This window comes from Canis lupus, chromosome 20 (assembly GCF_048164855.1).
Source record: "Canis lupus baileyi chromosome 20, mCanLup2.hap1, whole genome shotgun sequence".
NCBI classification, from domain to species: Eukaryota; Metazoa; Chordata; class Mammalia; order Carnivora; family Canidae; genus Canis; species Canis lupus.
Genome location: NC_132857.1, coordinates 55,107,154 through 55,122,734, shown reverse-complemented (window position 1 = coordinate 55,122,734; position 15,581 = coordinate 55,107,154). Strand labels below are relative to the sequence as shown.

The following is a 15,581-nucleotide window of genomic DNA, read 5'->3' as shown; positions in this document are numbered from 1 at the left end:
AAGGGGTTAATATCCAAAATGTGTAAAGAACTTGTAAACTCAATAGTAAAGCAAACAAACAAAAAATATGATTAAAAGGGTAGAGGATCTGAATAGGCATTTTTCCAAAGAAAACATTCAGAGAGCCAATAGATACATGAAAAGATGCTCAACATCACTCATCATCAGGTAAACACAAATCAAAACCACAATGAGATTATCACCCGATACCTGTCAGAAAGGCTATTCTCCAAAAGACAAGAAGTAACACATGTTGGAAATTATGTGGAGAAAATACATTTATTGTTGGTAGGAATATAAATTGGTACAGCCACTATGGAAAACAATATAAAGGCTCTTCAAAAAAATTAAAGATAGAACTATATTATCCAGCAGTTCTACTCCTGGGTATTTATCCAAAGGAAAAAAAAACAACCATTAATATTTGACAATATATCTGCACCTCCATGTTCACTGAAGCATTATTTACATTAGCCAAGACATGGAGTCAACTAAGAATCCATCAATGGATGAATGAATAAAGAAAATCTGGTGTACATATGATTTCACTTGTATGTGGAATCTAAGAAACAAAAGAAAGAAGGAAGGAAGGAAGGAAATAAAAAATAGACTTAAATACAGAGAACAAAGTGATATTTGCTAGAGGGGAGATGGGTGGGCTAGGGACAGGTTAAACAGATGAAGGGAATTAGAGGTACAAACTTCTGGTTATAAAACAAATAAGTCATGGAGATAAAAATATACAACATAGGGAATATAGGCAATAATACAGTAATAGCATTTGGTGAAAGATGGTGACTGTACTTGAGATGAACACTTCAATATACAGAATTGTTAACTCAATATGTTGTACATGTGAAACTAATGTAACACTGTATATTAATTATACATCAGTAAAAACATGTTTAAAAGAAGAAAATGCATATATAATGGAATATTACTGAACCATAAAAAATGAAATATGGTATATATATATGTCACAGATACAGACAACAGATTGATGGTTACCAGAGGTGGGGGTGGGAGTGGGCAAAATAGGTGAAGAGGGTCAAAAGGAATAAATTTCTAATTATAAGATAAATAAGTCATGGCACTGTAAAATACAGCATAGTGACTATTGTTAATAATACTGTACTCCATTTTCAAAAGTTGCTAAAAGAATAGACCTGAAAAGGGGAAAAAAAAAAAAAGAAATAGAATGGCCAGATAAACTTTGCAAAGGAGCTGAAATTTAAAGAAGGTAAGAGGACTTATCAACATAGTCAAAAGAATGCATTTCAGGCTCAGAAAACAATTCTAGAGGAGCAGTTTCAATTTTTAAGGAATGTTAGCATGAAATAAATGTACAATTTCTTAAGATGATTATTTTAGAGGACTTAACATTCATTTGCATGGCATGATATATTTGTTTAAAAGTCAAACACTTTAGTCATATTTTGAATGATAGTATACTATACATGATACCTTTGTAGACTAGACACAGGAAATACGTTATAGAGAACTTTGTCAGTAAATTCACAGAATCTATATTGATAACAAATGTTTTCCCCTTTAACATATTAGTGCACTTGTTATTTGTTGTTTTCCTTTTAAATGCCACAGTTGAAGGTATGAATATTGAAACGCTAAAATGTATTAATATTAAAATCACTATCAAAAGCCTGCCACATAATTTCCCTTTCTAATGGTTTCTAAACTAACCATTTTTACCTCACTCTTTCCGATAACTTCTAAAATAGTGTAGAACCTACATAGGGGTCATTAACAGAAGCCTCCATTTCTTAATTTGTTGGCTGAAGTGATATGTAAATACGGATGACTAGAGTTCATGAACTATTTTATTTTCAAATTCTGATAAGCATTGGAAAGAAACTGACTTGAATAATGAAGATTTCCTTTTTCCTTGCCTGTTTTATCATTGTAAATATTTATATACTACTGACCAGATGTGGGGGAAACTCTTTTTTTGTAAAAATGTCATATGAAGTCACATAAATCTGCCTTGATGGTGTTGCATAAGTGAAACTTAGAGAATTAAAAGCAATTTTCTTTCAGAAAAACAATAACAACAACAAAAAACAATGGCCAAACTAACCATGGTTAGTTATTCAGCTAAACAGTAATCTAGGTATGACTGTGAAGCTATTTTACATATGTTTTATAGATATTAACATCTTCAATCCACATATTCTATAAAGACATATAATCATTATAAATTCTCTATGAGAAAATTTAAGCTTATTGAGCATTCTTTGAGTGCTTAGAAAACCATAATATGAAAAAATTAAGTGCTTTACTTAATTTTACAGTATTTTATTTTCTCCTTACAAGAATATGAGATAGGTATTACTCATACTTCCATTTTATGGAGGAAGAAGCCAAGGCACAGACACTGGGAAACAAAACTAGGTATTCAGATACATAGTTGTCATGAAACCACGAGAACCCAGGCAACAATAGTGTTAAACAGGGCAGCCCGGGTGGCTCTGCGGTTTAGCACCGCCTTCAGCCCAGGGCGTGATCCTGGAGACCCAGGATCCAGGCCCACGTTGGGCTCCCTGCATGGAGCCTGGTTCTCCCTCTGCCTGTATCTCTTCTGTACCTCTGTCTCTCATGAATAAATAAATAAAATGTTTTTTTTTTTAAATAGTGTTAAACATGGAGGATACAAAACAAAACAAAAGGGTTCGATCTTGTTGGCTTTTGGTAAAGTTTAAAGAAATTCAAACTACAACAACTCTGTAGTATAATTTTACATTTTTAGCAATTAAAAAGAAGGATAATGTTAAAAAACTATCAAGGCTTGGGAGAAAATGATACAATCTGTATTGATTATGGTAATGTAAAATATTTTAATTTTTTAGAAGTTAGTATAGCCAGTCATTAAAAATTTCAGATGTTGTGGCATAATAATTCTACTATAAAGAATAAAGTGTCTGTAAATAATTAAAAAAAAAAAAGAAAAGAAACCCAAGTTTTTCCTAAATCACATGTGATAGCAAAATGTAAGTAACTTCAATGTTCAAACAAAGATAAATGTGGAAGTGTGATGGTTTATCAACAGAATACATAACCATTAAAATGATGACTATGGAGAACCATTCTTCAATAAGATATGAGAAGCTTTATCCAAAGTACTCTATGATCTTCTTGGAGAGCCTCACACATATTAGCACACTGAAGGCTTTCTTACAGAAAAGAAACGTCATTTGATGTTCACTTAAGTATTTTCCAAACTTATCTGCTTTATGTACCAGTTACTGCTGCAGAATAATCTATGTATATTGTTTACAAGTTTAGGTAGAGTTCAGCAATTATAGCTTGTTTCTGCTCAACTCAGTACCAACTGGGGCAGCTTGAAGGCCTGGAAGTGGAATCATCTGAAATTTGCTTAATCACATGGCTGGTTTGACCTCTCATGTGAACTGGGCTTCCTCACACTATGGGGGCTGGGGCTTGAAGAGTGAGCACCCCAGAAAGAGAGTCAGGCAGACCTGTACTATCTATAATGACTAAGCTTCTGCAGCTGCCTAGTGTCATTTCCTCTGCATTCTATTCATCAAGGCAGCCAAATTTCACCTTTTAGAGAGTGGAAAGTTTCTGGAAGATCATATGCCATCAGAAATATTTCTGTTGTTGGTTTTGACAAATAGAATTTGCCACATATTTTTCAAGTAAATTACTAATTTCCCAAGTTTGGTATATGTTAACGGCCATATAATATATATATTACATATATGCTATCTATCTATACTCATATACATACTCATATTCACAACACACACACACACACACACACAATTTGGTCTAGAGAAAAATTTGCTGCGTTTGATGCAGTAAAACAGTCCTAATCACTGTGAATGAATTAAGCAATTTCCATTCACATTTATATGAAACAACAATAGAAATTAGTTTACCCACTGACCACTTGGGTGTTTATATTGTCTACCTTCTTGTATTTCAGAAGAGACATCAGGTTTTCAAGATACTAAATCTCACTGACATTGGTGATGAAAAAAATCTTAAGAAATCCACACAAATGAACATGTATCTATTTTGGCAATCACAATTCTGAGTAAGAAAGTATACTGAAGGGAATTGATTCTTATAATGGCAGTGTCCTCTGGAATTATCTTTTTTTTACCAGAGAGAGTTTTTCAGAGTACCTCTCTTGTGTAGTTACAGCAAGTAAATCGAAAATATTTTTTAATGGTGGTACAAAAACATTTTTAAACAGCTGCTATTAATTATCTTTACAAAACACGACAGGTTAAGGCAATATAAATGAAATCAAAGTGGAAAGATCTAATGTCTGTGGACATTTAAAACTTAGTCGGAATGTTGGGAATGAAAAGTACAGCATAGGGAATTTAGTCAATAATACTGCAATAATTCTGTATGATGACAGATATGAACAACACTTTGTAATGTACCTAACTGTTGAATCACTGTGTTGTATACCTAAAACTAATGAAATATGTCAACTATCCTTTAACTTTTTTTAAAAAAAGTAATACAGGGGTGAAAAAAAATCTTAGAATTAAAATTACCTCCGATACATCCTTTCTCAAGAAACATCTGGAAAATTCACTCCACAAAAATAAGAGAACAAAAGAAAAAAAAAAGTTTAAGATAGGAGTTTCTCATAGAAGAGAGACAAAGGAAATCTCACAAACAAGGAAGAGATATCCCAGAATGATACCTGTGCCATCAGGAATAGCAGCCAGACCGGACTGCAATGTGACTCCAGTCTTTCATCGTACCCACGGGCTATTTTAATGTTTTTCCTCTTTTAATTTTAGATCAGTCTAGCAAGAAGTTTATCAACTTTATTGATATTTCCAAAGAATTGCCTTTTGCTTTAACTAAGCTTTTTATTGTTCGGTATTTTTTAATTTATTGATTTCTGATTTTATATTATTTCCTAGATTATAGCTATTTTGGGTTTAATTTACTTTTCTTAAAATTATGTTTCTCTTTAAGCACTTAATTACATTCTACAAGTTTTCTATGTGTTTTTATTATCTTTGAGTTCAAAGTATTTCCTAATTTCTCTTATGATTTCTTATTGACTCATAGGTTATTTAGAAGTACGATGTTTAATTTCCATATATGTGGGAAATTTTCATTCTTTTTTTATTCTTGGTTTGTAACTTAATTCTGTTTTTCTCACCCCCCTCCCCCCGGTTGATTTCAATTTTTTGATATTTGTTTAGACCTGTTCTATAGCCAAAATATAATCTATCATAATGAATGTTCCATGCAGAGTACTAAGGAATTCATAGTCTGCTGTTATTGAGTATATGTTCTATAAATGTCAATTAGGTCAGGTTGATTTTTACTGTTGTTCAAGGTCTCTATTTACTTACTGTTGTAAGAATTGTTGAAAGAGGACAGTTGAAACATCCAACTATACCTGTGGATTTGTCTATTTCTCCTTTCAGCTCTTCTCAGTTTTTGCTTCATGTATTTTTAAGAGCTATTGTTAGGTGCATACACATGACAGCGTGTCCTCTTGATGAATGTCTTTTATCCAGTATAAAACTTCCCCTTTATCTATGGCAAAGATGTCTTTCATCTTTTCTAGATGTCTATTTTGTCTAATATTAAGTTAGCCACTTCGACTTCTTGATGATTTGTGTTAGCATAGTTCATTTTACCTTTAATCTACCTGTGTTCTTATATTTAAAATATACTTCCTCCATCCAGTATACTAAGGGTTGGCAAACTATGGCCCAAGGGAGAGTTTTTTTTTTTTTTTTTTTTAGTAAATAAAGTTTTTTTGAAATATAGACACAACCACTTGCTTACATTTTGTCTATGGCTGTTTTTGTTTTTGTTGTTGTTGTGTTTTTTTTTTTTTTTTTTTTTTTTTGAGCTGTAACAGCAGCACTGGGTAGTTGTAATAGAAACTGTATGGTCCTCAAACCTAAAATATTTACTATCTACCCCTTGATAAAATGTTTGCCAACCCTCGTGGGACAGAATTGCTTACTGGATTTTTATTAGTCTAACAAAATATACCAATTCAATGGAGTATTTTGACAACTTACATTTCATATAATTATTATGTACTTGGATATAAGCCTACCATCTTGCTATTTCTTTTCTATTTGGCCCATCTCTTCTTTCATTTTCTGTTCCTGCCTTCTTTTGAACAAAATCTATTTTTTAGTATCCCACCATACTCATCTATCGACTTATTAGCTACCTCTCTGTGTATCTTTAGTGGTTATTCCGGAGTTTAGATATGCAATCTTAACTTATCACAGCACAGATTTAAACAATACCATACTATTCCCTAAATAATGTAAAAATCTTACGGCATTTTACCTTCAGTTCTCCCTCTCATTTTTTGCCCTATTGTCATACATTTTACTAGTTATATACATCAAAAACCTAACAATATTTCATATTTTTATTGCTTTTTATGATTTAAACAATTTTTTAAATTAAAAATATATTTTTTGGTATAATTAACAGTGTTATTTCAGGTGCATAATATAATGATTCAACAATTCTATACATTACTCACTGCTCATCACAATAACTGCATTCTTAATTTCCTTTATCTATTTTACCCATCCCTCCACCCACCACCTCCCTGTCAACCTCTGGTTTGACCTCTGTATTTGTAAGTCTGTTCTTTGTGTCTTTTTGTTTGTTTGTTCATTTGTTTCTTAAATTCCACGTATGAGTGAAATCATATAGTATTTGGCTTTCTCTGTCTGACTCATTTCACTCAGCATTATAGTCTCTAGGACCATCCATGTTGTTGCAAATGGCAAGATCTCATTCATTTTTATGACTGAGTAATATTGCAATATACATATACCACATCTTCTTTATCCATTCATTTATGGATGCACACTTAGGTTGCTTCCATACCTTAGCTATTGTAAATAATGCTGTAGTAAATCCAGGGGTACATATACTTTTTTCAAATTAATGTTTTCATTTTCTTTGGGTAAATACTCAGTAGTAGAATTATTGGATCATATGGTATTTCTATTTTTGATTTTGAATTACCTTTTAAAATTTTTAATGAGAAAAAAGTCTTTTTATTTACCTATGTATTTACCATTTCTGGGGCTTTTCATTCCTTTGTGTGAATTGTGCTCCATTTAATGCTGTTTTTCTTCTCCCTTAAGACTTCATTTAATATTTCTTGCAACAAATGTATGTTGGCAATAAACTCTTTCAACTACTTTGTTGTTTTATCTGAAAATGCCATTATTTTAGATTGTTTGCTGGATATATAATTTTAAGTTCATAGTTTTCTTTCAGTGCTGATCTTATTCCAATGTTTTTAAATTTTCATTGTTTCTGTAGAGAAGTCAGTACACTTTTTAACTTTTGTGTTTTGTACATACTGTGTCTTTTTTCTGGGCCTTTATGATTTTTCTTTTTACTACTGGCTTTCAGAAATTATGTCTTGGTGTGGTTTTCTTTCCTGTTTGAAATTAGTTAAACTTCTTGGTTTTGTGAGTTTATATTTTCCATCAAAACTGGAAAAACTTTGGTCATTATTTCTCAAAATATTTCTTTGTTTTGGAAGTCCAATTACACATTTTTTTTTTTTTTTTTGGACCACATGGTAGTATCAGGACATTGAGGTGTCATTTGGTTTTTGTTCTTGTTTTTTGTTTTTCAGTTGTTCTTACTCTCTGCTTCCATTTGGAAAATTTAAGTCCACTTATATTTTTATCTTCAGTGTCTAATGCATTGCTTAACCCATCCAGTGGATATTTCATTTCATATGTGGGAATTTCTAGAGCTAAAAAATATATTTTCCATAACTGTCCTCATTATTTCAGTATTTTTCTTTAAATCTTAAATAGTAAACAATTAGCTGTTTTAAAGTCTTTGCTAATTATATCATCCCTGTCAATTCTTAGTCTCTTTTCCCCTGGTTTGGCTACGGTATCTGGCATTACACATGGGGAGAGGTCAACACTCGGTCCATGCCATTCTCAATGAGTTTAGAGGACATATGTACCATATGTATGAGGACCCATGGTCAAGTATGTACAATACCTTTTTCGTAAGAATGTTAAGAGTTGCAGACAGGAGATAACATAGTTTGAAAAGCGTTTTAATAGAGATAAATAATGCTAAATATCCACATATAAGGGCTATCTACACAAGCCCACAAAGGTCAAATAAGCCTTCTAAATTAATAGTATGAGTCACTATGATGTCCTCTGTTCTTTACACTGCTAAAGAAAAATGTCTGATTATTCAGATGAATTACTTTATTTTGATAAGGCAATGAAAATTATATAAATCAATTTTTTTTACATCTTTCCCTTAATTTCAAACTTTCAGGAAAAAAAATCAAGTGAACAAATGAAGAAAAATGCAAACTAAATGCTTAGCACATCCAACCCCCCATATTCTAGTTGATTGCTTCTGCTTTATTAAAATACATATTTGTTCACTAATCTGGAGTACAAAAGGAACATGTTTATTTATTTTTATTTTTATTTTTATTTTTATTTTTTAAAGATTTCATTTATTTATTCATGAGACTCGATCCTGGGTTTCCAATGAATGAAGGTGGTGCTAGTAAACTGCTGAGCCACCCGGGCTGCCCAAGCAACATGTTTATTATAGAAATTTAGGAAAGCATAAAAAAGGACAGCAAAAATAAATTCACTCATCATTTTATACTAAAAGATAATCTCTGTTACATTTTGGTGCATGTGTATAGACATTCACTTTTTTTAAAAAGAAAAATGAGTAGTAAAAAGTTAGTTATCAGAATAGTTTACTCTATCAGTATATGTTGAACATTTTAGACATTTGTTGGACATCTTAGTTGTTTTCAAACATCATGAAAAATAATTCTTTTAAAGATTTATTAATTTATTTGAGAGAGTGAGCGAGCAAGAGAGAGGGAGAACATGCACGGGGGAGGGATAGAGGGAGAGAGAAAATCTCAAGCAGACTCCCTGCTGAGTATGGAGTTAAATCCTAGGACCCTGAGACCATGACAAAGCAGAAAACAAGAGTCAGATGCTTAACTGACTGTGGCACCCCGGCACACCAAATAACTCCTGATGATATGCTTAGGAGAAACTTTTAGAAATGTGATCCCTGGGTTAATGAACAGTACACAAATGTAAAGGTTTTGTTAGAGTTTCTTCCTGGAAGATAATACCAAGATGTTGGACTAGAACAGCTGCTGGATCCTTCTCTAAGCATCAATTCCAGTAGGAATTATAGACAGAAAAAGCCAAGAATAAGAAAACTCAAAAACTCCTAGGGAAGGCAAGGTGGTATATAAGACTATTGTGAATTGTTAAATGTGCTTGGGGCTTGGAACCCAGATTCTAGAGCAGGAAGGAGCCTATAGACTGTGGGAGGACAAAGCTGGAAGTGAACTATTATTAGAGTTCTGCTTTTGATTCTTTCCTATTCTTTCATTGCCTTGAAACAAAAATTGACTGCCCTCATATCTGCAAAGACTCAGACTACTAAATAAATGCCTTCAGGAGTAAACAGAGTACTTATAAAGAGCTAAGAAACAGGCATCAAAAAGGATGACTACTTACCATTTGCATCGATATGGATGGAACTGGAGAGTATTATGTTCAGTGAAATAAGTTGATCAGAGAAAGACAATTATCATATGGTTTCACTCATATGTGGAATATAAGAAACTGTGCTGAGGATCACAGAGGAAGGGAGGGAAAACTGAATGGAAGTAATCAGAAAGGGAGACAAACCATGAGAGACTCTTCTTAATCACAGGAAACAAACTGAGGGTTGTGGAGGAGAGGTGGCTGGGGGAATGGAGTAATTGGATGATAGGCATTAAGGAGGCACATGATGTGATGAGACCTGGGTGTTGTATGCAACTGATGAACCATAGAATTCTACATCTGAAACTAATGATGTACTATATGTTGGCTAACTGAATTTAAATTAAAAAAAAGAAAAAAGAAAAAGCTGAGAAAGACATGGGGGACTAACTAACCTGGGGCATACTACCCAATACAACCTACGAATTTAATGCAATCTCAATCAAAATATCAAAAACATTTTTCACAGAACTAGAACAAACAATCCTAAAATTTCTATGGAACCACAAAAGACTTCTGTAGCCAAAGCAATCTTGAAAAGAACAAAATTGGAAGAATCACATTCCCAGATTTCAAGATATACTACAAAGCTCTAGTAATCAAAACAGAATGGTTCTGACACAAAAGCAGACACAGAAATCAATGGAAGAAAATAGAGAGCCCAGAAATAAAAGCACAATTATATGGCTAATTAATCTTTGACAAAGGAGTCAAGAATATACAATGAGAAAAAGATAGTCTCTTCAACAAATGGTGCTGGAAAACGGAGAGCAACATGATAAAGAATGAAACTAGATCACTTTCTTACACCATACACAAAATTAAACTTGAAATACATTAAAGACCTAGATGTGAGACCTTGAAACTATAAAAATCCTAGTGGAAAACACAGGCAGTAACCTCTTTGGCCTCAGTTATAGCAATTTCTTACTAGATATATCACTGGAGGCCAGGGAAACAAAAAGAAAAATAAACTATTGGGACCACATCAAAATAAAACGCTTCTGCACAGTGAAGGAAACTATCAACAAAACTAAAAGGTAACCTGAATGGGTGAAGATCACTGCAAATGATATAACCTTTTTTAAAAAATATTTTATTTATTTATGAGAGAGAGAGAGAGAGAGAGAGAGAGAGAGGCAGAGACACAGGCAGAGGGAGAAACAGGCTCCATGCAGGGAGCCCGAAGTGGGACTCGATCCCGGGTCCCCAGGATCACGCCCGGGGCTGAAGGCGGCGCTAAACCGCTGAGCCACCTGGGCTGCCCCTGCAAATGATATATCTAATGAAGGGTTAGATACCAAAATATATAAAGAATTTATACAACTCAATATAATAAAATCCAATAATCCAATTAAAAATGGGCAGAGGAAATGAACAGATATTTATTTCCCAAAGAAGACATATAGATGGTCAACAGACACATGAAAAGATATTCAACATCTCTAATCATTAGGGAAATGCAAATCAAAACTACAATGATATATTACCTCATACCTGTCAGAATGGCTAAAATCAAAAACACAAGAAACAACAGTGTTGACAAGGATTGGAGAAAAAGGAACCCTCTTGCACTTCTGATAGGAATGCAAACTGGTGTAGCCACTGTGGAAAACAGTATGGAAAAAATTAAAGATAGATTACCATGATCCCATAATTCTAATACTGGGTATTTATCCAAATACAAAAAAAAAAAAAAAACCAGACTATTTTGAAGATATGTGCATCCCTCCGTTTATTACAGCATTATTTACAATAGCTAACATATGGAAGCAGCCCAAGTGGCCATCTATGGATGAATAGCTAAAGATGATACGGTATATAAACACAATGAAATATTACTCAGCCATAAAAAGACTATCTTGCCATTTGCAAAAATATAGATGGATCTAGAGGGCATAATGCTAAGTGAAATAAACCAGTCAGAGAAAGACAAGTACCATATGATTTCACTCATATCTGTAATTTAAGAAACAAAGAAAAAAAGAGAAAACCTGAAAAATGACTCTTAAGTATAGAGAAACAACTGATGGTTATCAGAGGGGAGGTGGGTGGGAGGGAGAGTCAAGGGGTTTAAGAGTATATGATGAACAGTGAAAATGTACAGAATTGTTGAATTACTATATTTTATACCTGAAACTAATATAACATTATATGTTAACTATACTGGAATTAAAATAATTTTTTTTAAGGAGCAAAAAAAGAAAAAAATACTATACTTATTTAAACATTGGTATATAAAGTAATGCTGATAGAAGACCTTGGTAAAATTTGTTGTCTTTAAAAACAGCAGCAAAGAGGGCATCCGGGTGGTTCAATGGTTCAGCATCTGCCTTCAGCTCAGGTTATGATATAGGGGTCCTGGGATCGAGTCCCACGTCAGGCTCCCCGTGAGGAGCCTGCTTTGCCCTCTGCCTACATCTCTGCCTCTCTCTGTGTGTCTCTCATGAATAAATAAATAAAATCTTAAAAAAAATAAAAATAGCAGCAAAGAAAAAGAGAAAAATGGTAATAGTCTATTATTTAAACTAGATAATAGCAACATGATGGAATTAGGGAAGGGGAGAGAGACAACAGGATGTCGGAATGTATATGAATCGTTTTAAGGAAGATCTATAAATACTAAGTTGTTATTTTTAAGTAAGAAAAGATTAAAAAGAAGATACAAAGTGTGTGTAAAAACAAATAATATGGTATAAACATTCAAATTTATCAAAAATTATAATTATTATATGTTTATTGACAGTTTCTTTTCTTGTTAGTGGGTCTATGAAATTCTTGGCTATAATCTCTATTCCTTTTTCTTTTTGTAAGTGGAAATTCCTTTAGTTTTCTTTTAATAATACATGGTTACGATAAAGTTTCAAATTCTGGAGATAAAGTGAAAATCTTCTAGAGTTAATTACAATTTGGTATATACTGTAAAGGACATTAGACCAGATGATCGCCTTTTTTTTTTTTTTTTTAACCAACACTTACCTTCTCTTAACTTAAAATATCTTATTCTTTTGTTAAAATATTTTCCTTTTCTATAAACTTGACACATGTAACCAGAAGTATGGCAACAGTTTTAGGAGATATAAGGAAATAAATTCAGGGCATGATTAACCTAAGTTTCTGTTTGTGGGACAGTAGAAAATTATTGGAGTACAGAATTAATTTAGGTACATGGCGGTGAGAGTTTAAGCAAGACTGGGCACATCAGAACCCACTGATCAGGGTTAAAGCACTGAATCCCTGGTCAGTTCAAAAGGCAGGTGGTGACCATTACATGGCTCAGGTAAATGTGTACACTGAGACTGTCTAGGTATTTCCTGAGGCAAAGGAAACTGAGTGAGCCTGGGCTATACATGCAGGTGGGAAGGCCATCAGGTGTTCTCAGTACCTTAGGGAGGAGACTGGAAGAAATAGAGGAAAAAATCTGAATAGATCAAAAAGCATTTAAAGACATAAATAGCATTCAAAGAAATCTCACATAAATCCTCAGAGCCAGATAGTTTTACATGAGTTTTAACACATATTAGAGAAATAGTAAATTCATATCTTGTAAAAATTTTCCAGAAAATACAAGAATAAAAGCTTCCCATCTTATTTTATTAGGTTAGTGCAATTGTAATTGCAAAATGAGGCAAGAAAAATGAAGAGAAAACAATTACAGCACATGTCACTTAAAAATGAAGATTCTAAAATCCTAAATAAAATATTTGCTAACCAAGGAAAATAACGTATTAAGAATAATACACCATGATCAAGTAGGATGTAAACTAGAAATGGAGGGAAGGTTTCACATTAGAAATTCTATTTATATAATTCACATTAATATACCATAGGATAAATGTCATATAATTATTTTAAAGATGCATAAAAAGCATACCAAGCTAGAAATAGAAGAACTTTATTAATTTAAGTAAAGGCTATACATTAAAAACCTCAGCAAGCATTATACTTAAGAAATGAGAAACTAAATGCTTCCTCTTTAAGACTGAACATAAGATAAGGATGTGCCACTACTAACGTTTAACATACTTCCAGAGGAATTGATCAAAGGGATTAGAAAAACAAAAGTAAAAGTATGAGGATGGGAGAAGTAGAAAGAAAACTTCCATTATTGGAATTGAAATATGATCATCTATCTGGAAATAAGAACAACCTATTAAGAATTAGAGAGTTCAGCAATGTTGTTTCAAAATATCAGTACCATTTCTCTCCACAAACAACAGACATCAAGAAAATATTTTAATTAATATTTTAAAATACTGATGTCTACTCAAAGAGTATCATGCACAAAATTAAAAAGTTGAAAGAATGGAAGCAGATTTTTTTAATATCTAAAGCTAATAGGAAATGAAATGCTCTTAAAGAGCATTTATCAAAAGACAAGAACCCATATGAAAAATAAAGAGTATGAAGAAGCAATTTCAGAAAAGGGAAGCCAAAGGCCAATTTAAATATGAAAACATATTCAAATTCATTACTGATAGGAGGAATTAAAATTAAAACAATAGGCTGTAAATTATGCATAGGAGATGGAAAATATTAGCAAGCTCGATAATGTCCAGGGTTGACAGAAATGAGAGAGTTACTGCTAGTGTGGACCAAAGTATTTATTTGGTAGAGCAACTGGCAGGACTTGGTCAAATTAAGTATAAACATGTCTCCTATTACTCAGCAATTGTGCTCCTGAGTATACATCCCAAAGAAATCCTTGCAAAGTTCCATGATAAAACAAGCGTGGGGATATTCATCATAACAGTGTTTGTTGTGACAGAAAATCTGGGCGGCCATACTAGGAAATACAGGTCGTTAAAACATGGTAGCCACAAACTATGGAATACTATGCAGCACTTAGCAGCAGTGTAAACATGACAACGTAAGTAAATGATAAGCACAAAAGGTTAAGCAAAATAAAATAGTAAGGAACAAAATGAGATACATAGCAAAATACCATATATGCATAATAAAATTTCATATACATAAAAAGGGGAAAGGGGCACAGTGGAGATATAATTAACACAAGCCCAATGAAAAGACCCATGAAGGTTCATAATATATTCTGTTTTATTTATTTGAAATTTTCGGTTTAAAATATTTAAAAACACATGTATATAAAACAATACTTATATTATGAAAAAATATATAACAAAAGAGAGTGTTTCAGTAGTTATTATAATGACAACCATATTAGAATGCTTCTCTATGGGTTAAGGTCAGGAGCATGGGACTAGAAACAAAAATAAAATAAAATATATAAATAAAATCAGTGCTTTGTGAGGACCAATGATGACAGTGTGCAATGAACTAAGGAGCATGTTTAGCTCTATTCTCTATGCAAAAGTTCCTTTAAAAAAAAAAAAAGATTCCTTACAGCTATTTTTTTTTTTTTTAATTGGAAGGATCTGGTTTTAGACTGTGGAGATGAAGGAACTACAAAAATAATTGTCTAATTATTATAATTCAGAAAACAATTGAATAGCTGTTCCAAGTAACCAACTCACCATATATAACTATAGAAATGAATTGGAAATAAATGTCATTTATATTTTCAAGATAAGTCATTTCTGACAATATTCATCACAAAAAACTAGCAAAATCAATAAGCTGCTACCCACAAATTAAGGAGAAAAAATAGACTCTAAAGTACTTGCACTCTAAAAAGATACAGCAAAAAAGAACAAAGGGAAAAAATTTCTGCACCAGAGGCTGTAAATTGTTTTATTTGGTTCACACAGTTGGCAAAAGTAGGTTTTTTTCACAGGCAAAATTTTGTGCGGATATTAAAAAATTAGGACTTCTCAAAATCCACATTTGATTCTTCCAAAAAAGTCATAAAATTAGATTTTATAGGCCTCTTATTTCTACCTCGAGAGGATTCTAGAGCTGAACAAAAGTGCCCCATTTACTGGTCACATATTCTCCGAGGCTGTATGTCTCTGCCTGACATACAACATTATTTAAAATACCTTTTTTGCATTTTGTGCTCCTCATATCTCACTC

The 15,581-nt window shown here is 32.6% G+C and overlaps 1 protein-coding gene across 23 annotated transcripts in view; it reads right to left on the bottom strand.

Moving 5' to 3' along the window:
* MBD5 (methyl-CpG binding domain protein 5) overlaps positions 1–15,581 on the bottom strand; it is a 433,497-nt gene that overhangs the window by 253,752 nt on the left and 164,164 nt on the right. The window lies entirely within an intron of this gene.